Source organism: Bos grunniens, chromosome 12 (assembly GCF_055505025.1).
Source record: "Bos grunniens cultivar Pamir isolate PY7600 chromosome 12, Bosgru_T2T1.0, whole genome shotgun sequence".
NCBI classification, from domain to species: domain Eukaryota; kingdom Metazoa; phylum Chordata; class Mammalia; order Artiodactyla; family Bovidae; genus Bos; species Bos grunniens.
Window position 1 is genome coordinate 76,023,599 of NC_141176.1, and position 18,448 is coordinate 76,042,046.

Sequence of the window (18,448 nt, forward strand, 5' to 3'; positions counted from 1 at the left end):
ACCGGGAATCTGCTGTCCCCTCGTGGTAATTTTCAGTATGGCACCATTGTCTCTAGAGGTTTCATACAAACCCAGCCTTAGTTCATCACAAATCTGATAGTGAGTCCCAAAGTGTGGCTTGCTGGGAAGGAAATCCTGAGAACTGTACAGGATGAACAGCTTGGAGTCTGTTCAGGAGTCGCTACTGTGCAGGGAAGCTCACAGAGCTCTAGGCCACTGGCCAAGCACAGGTCTTGCACACAGCAGTGACTGGAGCCCTCCTATGCCTGGGTTTTGAAGAAACTGGTCTTATCAGTCAGTGACTAGTGCCTATGATATCAAGCATCAGGAAGTGCAGAGATGTTAGGTGACAAGCTTCATAATAAACAGTAGCCACCCCGCCCCCTATTTTGCTTTGTGTGACAGGATGTGTTTTTACTTAATTATCATGTTTAGTTGTAACACAAGCCTAGAGGGTGTTAGGAGCTCCATCTTACAGAAAAGGAAACAAACCTACAGAGTTTAAGGAATCTTCTCAAAGTCATATATCTCATAAGTGACAGATGCAGCCTCTGAGCCCAGGTTGGTAGAATCACACAGTCTGTCCCAGCTCCTCCAATGTCCCTGGCAGGACAAGGAAGTCTCATCTGCCCAAAGATTTGCACAGAAACTTCAGCTGATTTCCTGGTTGGGTCCATATGGCCCCTCCAGGTGCCTGTAGCCCCTTTAATCCTTATTGTACCTTAACTTGGATACCTCCTTCTGTAAGGCAGACCCCAAGAGCCCCATGATTGGCAGGAGGACACCTTTGCCAGATTCTGACAGTTTTCCCTGCAGCCAACTCCTAGGGGTGGGGTTAGGCCAGATTATGAGGAGAGCTAATGAGAGTCTATATTTCTGTTTTTCTGTCAGTACCATACTGCTTTGGTTACTGTAGCTTTGTAATATAGTCTGAAGTCAGGGAGCCTGATTCTTCCAGCTCCGTTTTTCTTTCTCAATATTGCTTTGACTAGTCAAGATGTTTTGTGTTTCCATCAAGAATTTTTTTTTTAATTTCGTTACTTTTCTGTGAAAAACGCCATTGGTAATTTGATAAGGATTGCATTGAATCTGTAGATTGAGTAATCTACACATGTAGGTAATAGAATTAAAAACATAAATAAGCAAATGAGACCCAATTAAACTTAAAAGTTTTTGGATAGCAAAGGAAACCATAAAGAAAATGAAAAACTGAGAGAATGGGAGAAAATATTTGCAAACAATGCAGCTAACAAGTAATTAATCTCCAAAATACATAAACAGCTCCTACAGGTCAATATCAAAAAAACAAACCCAATCAAAAAAAAAAAAAAAAGTGGGCAAAAGAGCTAAACAGACATTTCTCTAAAGAAGACATACAGATAGCCAAAAGGCACATGAAAAAATGCTCAAATGCAAATTAAAATTATAATGAAGTAGCACCTCACATTCGCCAGAATGACCATCATCAAAAAGTCTACAAATAATAAATGGTGGAGAAGATGTAGAGAAAACAGAACCCTCCTACTTTGTTGGTGGGAATGTAAATTGGTGCAACCACTATAGAAAACAGTATGGACATTCCTTAAAAAACTAAAAATATAGCTACTATATGATCCAACAATTTCACTCCTGGGCAATTACCCAGAGAAAATCATAATATGAAAAGATACATGCACCCTAATGTTCATAGCAACAATATTTACAATAGCCAAGACATGAAAGTACCTAAATGTCCATTGACAGATGAATTGATAATGAAGATGTGGTTTAATAATACTCCATTTATACAATGGAGTATAATTCAGCCAATAAAAGAATGAAATAATGCCATTTGCAGCAACATGGATGGACCTAGAGATTACCACTAATTGAAATAAGCCAGAGAGAGAAAGAAAAATATATGATATTGTTTATATGCAGAATCTAAAAAACAAAAAAAAAAAACAAAAAAACACTAAGTCCCCTATATAGATTGAGCTCCATACTGAGAATGCATTTGTAAATAAGTCCAGCGAAGATAGCCTAGGTGTCCAACTAAGACAATTGGCTACATAGTACTGTACTGTAATACATTTATAATACTTTTTCACACAAATAATACATAAAAAACAAACACGAAATTTTAAAAAGTGTTTAATTTTACACCACAATACCTCAAAAAATACAGAAGTATAGTACAAGAGGTGGCATACGGGGCTGGCATTGAGTGAACAGGCAAGAGGAATTACTGACAGGAGGTGGGAGATGGTGGAGCTGAAGGATCATCAGCTATAGGAGACGGGACACAAGTTACAATTTCACTCACTGACATTGACGACACAGATTCTGACTCCTTGCTTGATTCAATTTCATCTACCGTCTTACGATCCAGTGTTGTCTGGGCAGTATCTCCTTTTTTCTTCTCATAGATGACACGGTAGCATTGGATTGCATTCTCAACGGCTGCTGCAACCTTTGTGTATTGTTCTACATTCGAGTCCTGTGCCTCAAAAACTAACAATGCCTCCTTAAATAGAGAAAATCCTCTTGCCATTTCCGGTGTCATGAATCTCTTCGGTGTGACCACACGTTCGCATCTTTCAGAGCTTGCAACTTGAAGGTCAGTAGGTAGGGTGCTTACTGTACTCTCTTGATGAAACTAAAAAGAGCAAAGAACAAAAGGAAATACATTCTACTTTCTATGCTTGACAGTCCTCCGCAAATCACCTGTTTCCTTTCCCCAAAGGCCTTCTCAACAGGATGGGGAACGTGGGTATACCTGTGGCGGATTCATTTCGATATTTGGCAAAACTAATACAATATTGTAAAGTTTAAAAATAAAATAAAATTTAAAAAAAAGAAAAAGAAAAAAAATCAGTGAGGAATAGTTTCAAAAGATATATCAAACTACAGTTTGAAAGAGAAAAAACCACTTAAATAAGCATATTAAGAAAGGGGATTTATAATTAAGATCGTGATTGTACACGGACAGTGTAAAAACCCATCAAGGGCAATTTGATAAAATTGTTATCAACATTTTAAGTGTTTATCATATTAATAATAAATAAATGTATCATGAAATTAAAAAAAAAAAGAAAAAGAAAATGTTATTATTGGCAACTTTGAACCAAAATGGTCTTCATTTCATTATCGACTTGAAACTGAATACTAAAAACAAGCTTCCTGTGTATAAAATCCTTTATCTGACCTCTCTGTCTCTCACCTGTTACCCTGGTGTAGACCACACTCTGGCTGACAACACAAGTGAGAGAAGGCATCTTTTCACAGGGTGGGTTATGAAGGGAGTTGAGATGACTGAATACTTGCTAGCAGAGTCCTCGAAGATGGGCTGAGCCTGGGATAGAGAGGCTGAGGCTCACCTCTCTCCCCTGGGATACTGCTGACCCTGGGAGAATCTCTTACTCTCTCTCCACACCAGCTGCCTCACTGTGAAATGATACAATGACCTATCTCATAAGAACTAAGTGATACTACAAACTGCAGGTTGAAAACATGCTGAGCTAAGTGTTGGTGTGATTATGATGCTGCTGAAAGACATGGCCACTCAGTCCAGGAAAGTAGCAGCATCACATGGCTTACATGAAGAGAACAAATTATATGGGAGTTCCTTTGTGACTTTTCTGATTTTATCCTTAAAGAAGCGCAGAGTCATAGTTGAGACACATTTAACCCAGTGAACATGGTAATCAGTGTGGCAGAAAGTTGGCTAAAAGATTATTAACTCTTTCTAACCTGTGACTTTGAGAAGTTACTTAGATTCTTCTGCCTCAGTTATTCCATCTGAGGGATAACAAGGCCAGCTCAGAACGTTGTGAAGATTAAAAGACACAATGCCAAAAATGTTCAAATTCAGGACAGGTAGAGCAAAAAAACCCAAAAAATAAAAACAGTGAGTGTTGGATTTCTAGACCCATTCTCATTCTTCTCTTCAGTTTGTTCATTATAGCTCCTCCAGTGTAGGTTGAAACAATCTATTGTTTAAACAGCAGCTAGTAGATAAAGCCATCATGACAGAATTAGATCTTACTAAAAGCAACAGAGCAATAAATGCTCCCCTGCATGGATAAAAGGCCAGCCTGGATAGTTCAACATATGTAAAACTCTGGCTCAAGACTATGCATTCACACTCCCTGAACTGCATAGCCCAAGTTTAATCCCAGTAACCCTCTTACTTCTCATCTTTAAATCAGGTGTAACTCTGTGTACATACTGGCAGGCTTATTATCAAAGTTAAAGAGTGCTTTAGAGTTTAGAGAGGATTTGTGTCCACAACTTAATGGAATAATGAATTTTTCTCTCCTCTTATCCTTTCAGAAATCACCCTAAATAGAAAGGATATTGGGAGATTAAAAAAAAAAAAAAATCCCAATCTTTAATGAAATCAGAAAGTCATAGGAAATTCCAAATGACAAAAATATCTGGATGGGATGCCTTATGCAACCAAATTAAACTGGCTGTGGCAAGACAGAGAGAGGATACTTAAGAGGAGCAGACCTCAGCAATCATGGGAGAACACAGGTCTCCAATTAAGGGGTGAATTCTAAGGTGTCAATGAGGAATCATATAGAATCACTATTTTTCCCTGAAGCATCTATACTGGTGGCATGCTAGGAGGAGATTCTGAAATGCAAGCAACATTGATTGCTCATCTCTGAAGGCTAAGGAGGAGCACAGGGTAAATGAATATTTATTCTCAGTTTCTGACTCTCCTACACACACACACAAACACTCCCCATCACCACCCCAGGCAATGAAGAACTTCTGTGTTAAGCAGAGAGAATTCACTTTAGCCTGAAATGATACTCTAGCCACAACTATCCTATAAATACATGATCTAGAAAAAATCTAAAGGTGAGTAGTAGGAATAATAATAACACAGTAGTATAGAGTTTGTAAAATACACAAACAAAAAATGAGGAAAAGGAATAAGTTGAGGATATGATGGATGAAAAAATGCTCACTGACAGAGGAAAATTATGAAAAACATATGATGCAATTCATTCAAACAAAATGTAGCAGAACAGTCAACCTGCATATAATAGACATCTGAAAGTACAGGAAAACATGACACAGCAACAGATGATGATGTAACATGAGTTGATAGAGGCCAAAATTGAAATGGAAGAGACAAATGAAGACATTAAAGAAATGATCATTCAAAAAGGAAACACAAAGAAAATTAGACATGGCTGAAAAAAACACTGTGAGACCTGGAGGATAGGCCTGAGAAAACAAGCCAAATAATTATTCATTAATATAAACTTTAAAAGTATTAAGGCTATAATAGCTCTATAAAATAGGCAAAGGACAGGTAACACACACACTATAAATATTTGTAAAGATGAGAATCCAATCAAATAAAACAAATTCAAAGATATAATTCATGTAAACTTCTGGAAATAAAACATTTGAATGTCAAGATCAAGAGTATCTGATTTCCTAGGAAAAATTAATGACTTTCAAAACAGAGAAAGAATCCTTTGAGCCTCCAGCAAAGAACACCAAGTTATTTCAAATTAGAGATGCAACAGATGAATACTTCATAAGTTGACCCTTGATCAATGTGGGGTTTAGGGGCTCTGATCCTCTGAACAGTCAAAAATCTGTGTATAATTTTATAGGCATCCTCTGTATCCATAGATTCAACCAACTTTGAATTGTATAGAACTACAGTATATATTTATTGGAAAAAAAAAATCTGCCTATAAGGGGATGCATGCAGTCCAAAATTGCATTGTTCAAGGGTTAACTATATTTGGAATAAGTTGGGCAGTCTAACTACAATGGACCTTCCTTTAATACACTTAAGTTTACAGTGAGTACAGATTTACTGTCTATATTTATCTATCCTGAAAGGAATTTCATGAAATATTCACTATAACAAGGAAAGATATACTGTTATTTTTCTCAATTCCTCTCTTCTTCCATTTCACTTCTTGAAACATGCTGGTTATGATGGCCAATGAATCTGGATTTCATAGCCCAGTGAATCAGAACCTAAAGTTTGAAAAACACTAGAGGACAAATTTCAACTGACTAACAGAAGGAACAGGGCTTCCGTGGGGCTCATATGGTAAAGAATCTGCCTGGAATGTGGGAGACATGGGTTCCATCCCTCGGATGGGAAGATCCCTTGGAGGAGGGCATGGCAACACACTCTGGTGTTCTTGCCTGGAGAATCCCCATGGACAGAAGAGTCTGGAGGGCTACAGCCCATCAAGTCACAAAGAGTCAGACATGATCGAGCGACTAAGCACAACAGAAGGAACAAATGTCGTTTAAAACATGCAGGTAAAATAATACAGGCTGAAGTATTTTTTTAAAGATTTGAAGCTAAACAGTGGAAGAAAATCCATTTAAACAAGTAAGATTTGTAGTAGAATGAAGAAAAATGGAAATATGTTGTCAGTATTTATAATGTCGAGTCAATAATAAGGAAATAGAGTATTCCTAGAAGAAATTAAAGTAGTACACATAAAAGAGTGGGCAAAAACAAACAAACAAAAAAACACAGACTGCAAATTAGAAGGTTTAAAGAAAATACCACTTCGGATTGAAAGCTTAACATAAGAGAACTAAGAAAAAACTTATCTATAAAGGTTAAGATTAAATCTCAGAGATAAACCAAAATACACACCGGTTCAGGAGATACATGTACAATCTGATATTAAAAGATAGTCAAACACATACCAGGCAAATGAAAACAAAGTAAAAGTAGAGGACTCAATTTTAGTTTTGAATCAGCTTGGGTTCAGGGCCAGGAACATTAAATGAATCCAAAAGGGGTATTGATACCTTAAAGTAATAGAAAATAAAATTCATAATTCAAACACAGGTCATAAATATCTATGGACTGAAAAATCACAGCATCAAACTTATCAAGCAAAAATGATAAGAACTACAAAGTGAAACTTGGTATAATATGAGATTAATTCCCTTCTCTAAGTCCAAGTCACGTCAAATGGACCAAAATAAAGAAGGATAGAAAAAACCTAAATACTGTAATTAATAAAATCACTCTAAATAAAAATTAATTATACCTTAAACAGACAACAGTTAATCTTTCTGAATGCATAAAGACTATTCACAAACTTATCTACATACAAGAGCACAGAAAAGTATTCATAAATCCTGTTTGGGTGGAAATAGTACAGAGATTTTTTTTTTTTTTTTTTTATCACAAGGCAATGAAATGAATAAAATGAAGAACAAAGTAGAAAACAAATAAACATTTAAAAAATCTTCTCTCTCTAGAAAATTTCGAAAGCCTCCGTCTGAAATAATTCTTGGGCCTAAGAGGAAATGGAAACCAAAACTTTAGAAATCTGTAAATAAAAATCTAAATATGATGAAAGCATACACACCAGAACCTATAGGATATAGCTAGAACATTAAGCGCGGGCGGCTGTGACCGGCACATTTCAGCATGGTCAAGAGGAGTTACCCAACGTCCGAGGTCAGGGGCAACAGCCGAGAGTGCCAGGATGCGACAGCTTAGGAACGGCTGACAAGAGCTACCCAAGTCCAAGGTCAGGGGCGACAGCTGAGAGGAGCTACCCCACATCCAAGGTCAAGGGCTTCGGGAGGAGCTACCCGTGTCTGAGGTCAGGGGCAGCGGCCGGGAGGACCAAGCCCACGTCCAAGGAGCAGTGGCTGCATGGGCGCAGGATGGCCTAGAGGAGATATCCCACATTGAAGGTCAGGAAGGGCGGCACTGAGGAGATACCCCTCGTCCAAGGTAAGGAGCAGGGGCTGCACTTTGCTGGAGCAGCCGTGAAGAGATATCCCACGTCCAAGGTAAGAGAAACCCAAGTAAGATAGGAGGTGTTGCAAGAGGGCATCAGAGGGCAGACACACTTGAAACCATACTCACAGGAAACTAGTCAATCTAATCACACTAGGACCACAGCCTTGTCTAACTCAATGAAACTAAGACATGCCCGTGGGGCAACCCAAGACGGGGGGGTCTTGGTGGAGAGATCTGACAGAATGTGGTCCACTGGAGAAGGGAATGGCAAACCACTTCAGTATTCTTGCATTGAGAACCCCACAAAAAGTATGAAAAGGCAAAATGATAGGATACTGAAAGGGAACTCCCCAAGTCAGTAGGTGCCCAATATGCTACTGGAGATCAGTGGAGAAATAACTCCAGAAAGAATGAAGGAATGGAGTCAAAGCAAAAACAATACCCAACTGTGGATGTGACTGGTGATAGAAGCAAGGTCCGATGCTATAAAGAGCAATATTGCATAGGAACCTGGAATGTCAGGTCCATGAATCAAAGCAAATTGGAAGTGGTCAAACAAGAGATGGCAAGAGTGAATGTCAACATTCTAGGAATCAGTGAACTCAAATGGACTGGAATGGGTGAATTTAACTCAGATGACCATTATATCTACTACTGTGGACAGGAATCCCTTAGAAGGAATGGAGTAGCCATCATGGTCAACAAAAGAGTCCAAAATGCAGTACTTGGATGCAATCTCAAAAACGACAGAATGATCTCTGTTCCTTTCCAAGGCAAAACATTCAATATCACAGTAATCCAAGTCTATGCCCCAACCAGGAACGCTGAAGAAGCTAAAGTTGAACGGTTCTATGAAGACCTACAAGACCTTTTAGAACTAACACCCCAAAAAATGTCCTTTCATTATAGGGGACTGGAATGCAAAAATAGGAAGTCAAGAAACACCTGGAGTAACAGGCAAATTTGGCCTTGGAATATGCAATGAAGCAGGGCAAAGACGAATAGAGTTTTGCCAAGAAAATGCACTGGTCATAAATAACACCATCTTCCAACAACATAAGAGAAGACTACACATGGACATCACCAGATGGTCAACACTGAAATCAGATTGATTATGTTCTTTGCAGCCAAAGATGGAGAAGCTCTATAGAGTCAACAAAAACAAGACGGTGAGCTGACTGTGGCTCAGATCATGAACTCCTTATTACTAAATTCAGATTTAAATTGAAGAAAGTAGGGAAAACCACTAGACCATTCAGGTATGACCTAAATCAAATCCCTTATGATTATACAGTGGAAGTGAGAAATAGATTTAAGCGCCTAGATCTTATAGATAGAGTGCCTGATAAACTATGGAATGAGGTTCATGACATTGTACAGGAGACAGGGATCAAGACCATCCCCATGGAAAAGAAATGCAGAAAAGCAAAATGGCTTTCTGGGGAGGCCTTACAAATAGCTGTGAAAAGAAGAGAAGCGAAAACCAAAGGAGAAAAGGAAAGATATAAGTATCTGAATGCAGAGTTCCAAAGAACAGCAAGAAGAGATAAGAAAGCCTTCCTCAGCGATCAATGCAAAGAAATAGAGGAAAACAACAGAATGGGAAGGACTAGAGATGTCTTCAAGAAAATTAGAGATACCAAGGGAACATTTCATGCAAAGATGGGCTCTATAAAGGACAGAAATGGTATAGACATAACAGAAGCAGAAGATATTAAGAAGAGGTGGCAAAAATACACAGAAAAACTGTACAAAAAAGATCTTCACAACCCAGATAATCACGATGATGTGACCTAGAGCCAGACATCCTGGAATGTGAAGTCAAGTGGGCCTTAGAAAGCATCACTACAAACAAAGCTAGTGGAGGTGATGGAATTCCAGTTGAGTTATTTCAAATCCTGAAACATGATGCTGTGAAAGTGTTGCACTCAATCTGCCAGCAAATTTGGAAAACCCAGCAGTGGCCACAGGACTGGAAAAGGTCAGTTTTCATTCCAATCCCAAAGAAAGGCAATGCCAGAGAATGCTCAAACTACTGCACAATTGTGCTCATCTCACATGCTTGTAAAGTAATGCTCAAAATTCTCCAAGTCAAGCTGCAGCAATACATGAACCGTGAACTGCCTGATGTTCAAGCTGGTTTTAGAAAAGGCAGAGGAACCAGAGATCAAATTGCCAACACCCGCTCGATCATCAAAATAGCAAGAGAGTTCCAGAAAAACATATATTTCTGCTTTATTGACTATGCCAAAGCCTTTGACTGTGTGGATCACAATAAACTGTGGAAAATTGTGAAAGAGATGGGAATACCAGACCACCTGACCTGCCTCTTGAGAAACCTATATGCAAGTCAGGAAGCAACAGTTAGAACTGTACATGGAGCAACAGACTGATTCCAAATAGGAAAAGGAGTACGTCAAGGCTGTATATTGTCACCCTGCTTATTTAACTTATATGCAGAGTACATCATGAGAAACGCTGGACTGGAGGAAACATAAGCTGGAATCAAAATTGCTGGGAGAAATATCAATAATCTCAGATATGCAGATGACACCAACTTTATGGCAGAAAGTGAAGAGGAACTCAAAAGCCTCTTGATGAAGGTGAAACAGGAGAGTGAAAAAGTTGGCTTAAAGCTCTACATTCAGAAAACGAAGATTATGGCATCCGGTCCCATCACTTCATGGGAAGTAGATGGGGAAACAGTGGAAACAGTGTCAGATTTTATTTTTCTGGGCTCCAAAATCACTGCAGATGATGACTGCAGTCATGAAATTAAAAGATGCTTACTCCTTGGAAGGAAAGTTATGACCAACCTAGATAGCATATTCAAAAGCAGAGGCATTACTTTGCCAACAAAGGTCCGTCTAGTCTAGGCTATGGTTTTTCTTGTGGTCATGTATGGATATGTGAGTTTGACTGTGAAGAAGGCTGAGCGCCAAAGAATTGATGCTTTTGAACTGTGTTGGAGAAGACTCTTGAGAGTCCCTTGGACTGCAAGGAGATCCAACCAGTCCTTTCTAAAGGAGATCATCCCTGGGATTTCTTTGGAAGGAATGATGCTAAAGCTGAATGGCCACCTCATGAGAAGAGTTGACTCATTGGAAAAGACTGATGCTGGGAGGGATTGGGGGCAGAAGGAGAGGGGATGACAGAAGATGAGATGGCTGGATGGCATCACTGATTTGATGGACGTGAGTCTGAGTGAACTCCGGGAGTTTGTGATGGACAGGGAGGCCTGGCATGCTGCGATTCATGGGGTGGCAGAGTCGGACACGACTGAGCGACTGAACTGAACTGACTGAACTGAGAACATTATTCATAGAAAAGTTTACAGCCTTAAAATGTTTATATTAATAAACAAGAAAGAATGAAAACAAATACATTCAAGAAGAAGCAACAACAAATTAAACCAAAGGAAGGAAGAAATTATCAGCTGAAAAGCAGAAAGTGATAAATTATTAAAAAGAATATAAGTAGCATATGATTGTGAGATTCCTTCTTTGGGGGAAAAATATAAAACTAACAGTTAATTAGAAGGGAAAATGAGGAGTAGGGATTGAAGAGTGAAAAAGTTGGCTTAAAGCTCAACATTCACAAAATGAAGATCATGGCATCCGGTCCCATCACTTCATGGGAAATAGATGGGGAAAGCATAAATAATAAGTAGCCATTAAAAATGATATATGTATTGATATAATCTGAGATATAATATTAAATGAAAAAAGCAAGTGATAGCTGTTATTTGTGCTTTAAAACAGAAAGGCCACATATGCACATCTCTTTAATGATGCACAGAGCATGTCAACCCTGCCAACACCTTAACTTCAGATTTCCAGCCTCTAGAGTCGTGAGGAAATAAATTTGTTAAGTTACCTGTTCTGTGGTACTTTGTATGGTAGGCCTGGTAATCTAATAAAGTCTTCAGCTTTATGTATCTAAAAAGCATTTTCTCTGCTACTTCACATATCATTTGAAACTGTCAATCAGATGGCAATTCAGGTCACCTGCACCAACATTTTCTGGGAAGCAACTCCATGGCCAAGGGAACATGACTTAGGGAGTCTAGCTCAGCAGTAAAACAGTTGATTGCAGGAAAATGTGACTTGGAAGCACTTCTCCTCAGATGTTGAGTTTTCTCTTCAAATAAATGAATTCTGTTTGTTACAGTGAAAAGCTTATTGACTTAGGCTAAACATTCCAATGTGACAGCTCTGAAAGATGCACTGATATCTGATGACCGTGCATTTACAACATTGACAACTGACAGCTTGTTCCATTAAGAGGACTGAGCACAAGCAGAAAGAGTGTCAAGAAGACTTTCAACTGGGATGAGAATCAGGATCAGTATTTCATTATGTCTTTCCATAGAGGTGACCTGACCAGTGGCAGGACTGAAATCCAAGAGTGATCTTCTGCACCCTGTGAATCTGGGTGATTGGCTCCGCCTTGGCTACCAGGTAACAGAAGGAGCAGTGTTCTCACACTCGACATAGAATGCAGTACTGAGGGCTACACTCAGCCTCCCCCAGCAATTCCCTCTCTGGGCCCCCTGGACCAGCTTTGAGACCCTGGGTGAGTCCTGGACCCAATCTCCTCACCCATGACATGAGATAAAAAAGGGCCATTGTGAGGATTAAGTAAAATTATATAAGTGAGCACTGTGTAAAATAAATTATAAAGAACAACACAAATATAACTTACTGTTAATATTGTTAAAGTAGGTGCAAGATTACTAGACCAGGAATCAAGTTTTCTAATTCTATGGCCTGTGTCTGTTTTTGTATATATGTTATACTCATTTGAAACATTTACTGAAAGAAAAGATTTCTAATTCTGTGTCTGCTGCAAACTAGGGTAACACTCATTGTATATATAGGGCCACCCTCTTTCTAAGGGGACTTAGCTTACTCATCTGTAAAATGAGGGTGGTGAACCCTATTATCTTGTGTTATTTGGACCTATCTAAAATGCTGTGATCTATTTCTCATCACTCAATGTCTGATAAGATGTAATGATAACACATTTATTAAATGAAGACTTTGATATGTAGGTTGGGGACACCTTCCTTTGATGTGAAATGCCTAAAGTCAAAAGAACAAAAGGATTTGGGAGATTCCTAGCTGTTTTATAACTATGTTATACAGGGAATCACAAGTAAATATCAAGTCTTAGGAGGGAAGTTCTGACAATGAGACATTCTATTTGATTAAAAAAAAAAAAAAAAACGCTCTGTGAATTTCTGGAATAAAAAATTAGGGCTCCCAGTGTAGCTTCTCTACATTTTCATATGATATGAATATTTACGAAAAGTTCAAAACACAGACTTCGTCAGCCCTAAACCAATATTTAAACTCTAACTTTCCCAACTCCTCAGCCAGCTCTGTTACCCTGGACAACTTCCTACCCTTAGAATAGTAGAAGGTACAGCTTTTCATTTCTTCAATTCTAAGGAGGAAGAATGAGACAACACAGAAACAGAGGGAACTTAGGCTACTTTTAGATAAACCTTTCATAAAAATTGCTGTTAGATACTGGGACATACTTTCTTCAAGTGATATTTTGAATATTACAGAATTTCAATCTACTTACAAGTGAAAATCTGGGGAATGCAGAAAAGTATGAATAAGGAAAAATGTACCCATAATTTACTTCCCAGAGATAAAGTTTTGATGGATAGACTCACCACAGAGTTGGAAGCCCCTTTCCACATCAGTCAATCCACGCATCTTAAGGGGTGAGAATGCCAGACCTTCCCTCCCTCTCTCCATTCTTCCATCAACCCCATTCCCACCTTATTCTAGAAAGAATTACAGGTGGCTGCATGACAATGGATAAGTCCCTTAGACCAGACCTCAGTTACCACATTTGTACGATGAGACACTACCACCTCACCTTTGTTAGGAAGATACCACGTAACCTGAATGTTACCCATCGAGCACGTTCTTCACACCATGCATAGTGCTTAGTGCTTCACACACCTCATCTCTGTGAAAGTGCTTTGTGAACTTTCAAGCACAATTCAGACTACAGTGTAAAGGTACTGTTAATTCCTGGCATATCCTGAAGACAATTTCATCTTCCAGAAGGTAGAGGAAACTTAAGGGAGTAATTGGACCTAATTCTAAACAACAAAGAATTAGAGAGAAAGTGACAGTATCATGTAGAACTTTTCCTTAAACATTAGAAAACAGAAGAGATCTACACTTTTCCCTGGTAGATCTTCCTAGACCCAAAATATTCCAAATGTTTTCCTTCAAACCCTCAAATGTCCTGAATGTTCCTTGATAGGACTCACATCAAAAATGGTTGTCATAAATGAGCACCAGTCAGAATGAAATGTAAAGGGTTTGCAAAATGAGAATATTCCATACTTTATGAGAATCTGAACCCAAAGTTCAAAGATGTGCCTTTGAAATCTCTCAGGCACATGAGCATGCACACATCCTGTACCCCACCCCCACGACTGCTGGAGATTCTCAGCAGATCCATCTTCCACCTGTTGTGTGTTTTTAGGGTCCAGTCATAAAGCTTTGTCTCTGGAGGCTTATAAGAGCACAGAGTGCTTGTTACCAGACCACTGACGCAAGATCATGAGGAGTGAACCATGGAGAGGAACTTTAATTACAACTCCTTGCAGCAGTCTTCCCTGGTGGCTCCATGGTAAAGAATCTGCCTGCAATGTGGGAAACCCAGGTTTGACCCTTCGATGGAGTAGATCCCCTGGAGAAGAAAATGGCAACCCACTCCGATATTCTTTGCATGGAAAATCCCCAGGACAAAGGAGCCTGGTGGGCTACAGTCCATAGGGTCAAAAGCAATGGACATGACTGAGCGACTTTCACTTTCTCTGCAGCGAGCTCACCTGTTTTGCTCTTTCAGTGAGGGCAGCAGCCTCTGCCTCGCCCAGTTGTTGCACCATCTTGTAAAACAGGCTGTCTCTATTTTGCAGCAAAACAAATGGTTCATCATGTTCTTCCAGTCTCCCTGAATCCAAAACCTGTTAATCAGCAGAAACAAATCCTTTAGTGCACAAGGTTTCTCAGTAACATATTATAACTGGGACAGTATTTCTAAAAGGGCAGGACAGGGAGAATAGAGAGAATCTATTTTGGTGGTAGGACTGACTGGTATTTGAAAGGTTTGATTACCCTGTTTTAAGGGCTTCCCTGGTAGTTCAGCTGGTAAAGAATCCACCTGTGATACTGGAGACCCCAGTTTGATCCCTGGCTCAGTAAGATCCCCTGGAGAAGGGATAAGCTACCCACTCCAGTTTTCTTGGGCTTCCCTGGTGGTTCAGAAGGTAAAGAATCCACCTGCAATGTGGGAGACCTTGGTTCAATCCCTGGGTTGGAAAGATCCCCTGGAGAAGGGAAAGGATACTCACTCCAGTATTCTTGCCTTGAGAATTCCCTGAACAGAGGAGCGTAGCGGGCTATAGCCCATGGGGTGGCACACAGTCAGGCAGGACAGAGCGACTTTCACTTTCACCCTGTTTTAAGAGGGAGACAAAGGCCTAACCCAACCTTTTGTTACTATGTTATAGGAAATGAAGAAAATGAAAGTTTTTGATTATGAGTATGGGCACTTTATATTCTGCCAAGGACATTTAGGGTTGTTACCATTATTGCTTTCAGCTTAGACTCTGAGCTTTAAGGGCTACTTAAGACTGCCGCCATGAAATTAAAAGACGCTTACTCCTTGGAAGGAAAGTTATGACCAACCTAGATAGCATATTCAAAAGCAGAGACATTACTTTGCCAACAAAGGTCCATCTAGTCAAGGCTAGGGTTTTTCCTGTGGTCATGTATGCATGTGAGAGTTGGACTGTGAAGAAGGCTGAGCGCCGAAGAATTGATGCTTTTGAACTGTGGTGTTGGAAAAGACTCTTGAGAGTCCCTTGGACTGCAAGGAGATCCAACCAGTCCATTCTGAAGGAGATCAGCCCTGGGATTTCTTTAGAAGGAATGATGCTAAAGCTGAAACTCCAGTACTTTGGCCACCTCATGCGAAGAGCTTACTCATTGGAAAAGACTCTGATTCTGGGAGGGATTGGGGGCAAGAGGAGAAGGGGACGACAGAGGATGAGATGGCTGGATGGCATCACTGACTCGATGGACATGAGTCTGAGTGAACTCCGGGAGTTGGTGATGGACAGGGAGGCCTGGTGTGCTGCGATTCATGGGGTCGCAAAGAGTCGGACACGACTAAGCAACTGATCTGATCTGATCTGATCTGATATACAGAGTTGGGAAATTTCTTAATTCAAGAAAATCAATTAATTTAAAAAGTTGATATCATACAAACCAGATGGCAATGACCTAACAGCAAATTAACTGTCAAGCTGGTTTGACAGAATCTGAGCAACATTTGGGGAAAAAAGAAAATGCTTCCAGAATTTCTTTAGGATCCTGGATTACATCAGCTGCTAAGACAGGCAAAACCTCTCGTTGGAGAGGTTAAGATGCTTCTTGAAGTTGGCTTTTGTTGTAGTTTATTTTTTAAGAGTGAAAGGCTGGCAAAGAGCTGCTACACAATCAACTTTAGCAGAATTGCTGTGCACAGAAGAAATCTCTAGGAATTCAATTTTCTCTTTGGATAAGACTAAAGAAGCAAATAAAAAGTTGAGCTTCAAATTCTAGTGATCACGACCCACAGAGAACACTGGGGCAGCCCAATCTGAATTGCCAAGGATCTAAACCTGTTTTCACAAATTATCTTTCTCTGCTCCTTTTTCTTTCTTTCTTGAGCTGCCTGACTTTCACCCCTTTTACTGCATAGTGATATGTCCACTAAGTGAAAATTAAAAGGGAGAGGAGGGTCCTCTTAACTTGGTCTTTCTACTTATTAGTGACTTTGGTTAATGATTTTGGAGGGGAAAAAGAGTCTGAAACAATGGGCCCAAATGGCACAGCTATAAAAACATTTCTGATGTTAAGTGGTACTTATTTCTTCACTAGGTCATGTTTAGAGTAAATGTTCAAGAGAATAGGCTGAAACTCTAAACTGAACACAAGTTGTTTTTCCACATCTAGGTGTTGCAATTAATTTGATACCATGGTATTTAATTGAAAACATTTAATTCTCATAAAGTTATGAGATATAACATTTAAGTCTCATAAAGGCCATTTTCCTCTTAACCTTTTGTTTACCACTATCAATCATTACTAAGGGTAGCTTTCTCAAATGAGTTCAAGGATAACTGAACCCGTCACATCCAAATAATAATTTAAATGTTCTGTAACTTGGCAAGCCAATTTTGATGCTCCAAATGTGTAATTTTACTTAAGTATAGCATGATAGAACATAACTACTCCTCTCCCAATGTTGAAGAAAAAGAAAAATGCAATTTTAAAACATAGGTTTCAATATACCAACAATCAATCAATCTACAAGAGAACAGACAAGAGTATATAATGGAGAGAAGACCATATCTTCAATAAGTAGTACTGGGAAAGCTGGACAGCTACATGGAAATCAATGAAATGAGAACACTATTTCATATTATAAACAAAAAGAAGCTCAGAATGGTTTAAAGACCTAAATAAAAGACATGATAAGAGAACATAGGCAAAACATTCTTGGATGTAAATTGTATCAATATTTTCTTAGATTAGTCTCCCAGGGCAAAATAAATAAAAGCAAATATAAATAATAAGACCTAATCAAACTTAAAAGATTTTTCACAGCAAAGGAAACCAGCAACAGAATGAAAAGAGAAATTTTGGAATGAAATAAAATATTTACAATTGATACAGTCAACAAGGGGTTAATACCCAAAATACACAAAAAGCTCATACAATGCAATATCATAAAACAAACAGGAGTGGGCAGAAGTAGGGGAAAAAAGAAACAAACAACCCAATCAAAAAATGGCCAGAAGATCGAAAAAGATATTTCTCTAAAGAAGACATACAGATGGCCAATCTGTTCAGTTCAGTTCAGTCACTCAGTCGTGTCCGACTTTTTGCAACCCCATGAATCACAGCACGCCAGGCCTCCCTGTCCATCACCAACTCCCGGAGTTCACTCAGACTCACGTTCATCAAGCCAGTGATGCCATCCAGCCATCTCATCCTCTGTCGTCCCCTTCTCCTCCTGCCACCAATCCCTCACAGCATCAGAGTCTTTTCCAATGAGTAAGCTTCTCGAATGAGGTGGCCAAAGTACTGGAGTTTCAGCTTTAGCATCATTCCTTCTAAAGAAATCCCAGGGTTGATCTCCTTCAGAATGGACTGGTTGGATCTCCTTGCAGTCCAAGGGACTCTCAAGAGTCTTTTCCAACACCACAGTTCAAAAGCATCAATTCTTCAGCGCTCAGCTTTCTTCACAGTCCAACTCTCACATCCATACATGACCACTGGAAAAACCATAGCCTTGACTAGATGGACCTTTGTTGGCAAAGTAATGTCTCTGCTTTTGAATATGCTATCTAGGTTGGTCATAACTTTCCTTCCAAGGAGTAAGCGTCTTTTAATTTCATGGCTGCAGTCACCATCTGCAGTGATTTTGGAGACCCCAAAAATAAAGTCTGACACTGTTTCCACTGTTTCCCCATCTATTTCCTATGAAGTGATGGGACCAGATGCCAAGATCTTCGTTTTCTGAATGTTGAGCTTTAAGCCAACTTTTTCACTCTCCACTTTTACTTTCATCAAGAGGCTTTTTAGTTCCTCTTCACTTTCTGCCATAAGGGTGGTG

At 39.4% G+C, this 18,448-nt stretch overlaps 1 long non-coding RNA gene across 1 annotated transcript; it reads right to left on the reverse strand.

The window, feature by feature from the left end:
• Window positions 1-2,117: 2,117 nt before the first annotated feature.
• On the reverse strand, window positions 2,118-15,156 carry LOC147361926 (uncharacterized). Its single transcript, XR_015138398.1, has 3 exons — window positions 15,135-15,156; window positions 14,613-14,747; window positions 2,118-2,638 (listed from the first exon to the last, which is right to left on the reverse strand). It is a non-coding gene; the product is annotated as an uncharacterized LOC147361926 (long non-coding RNA).
• Between the last annotated feature and the right edge of the window lie 3,292 nt (window positions 15,157-18,448).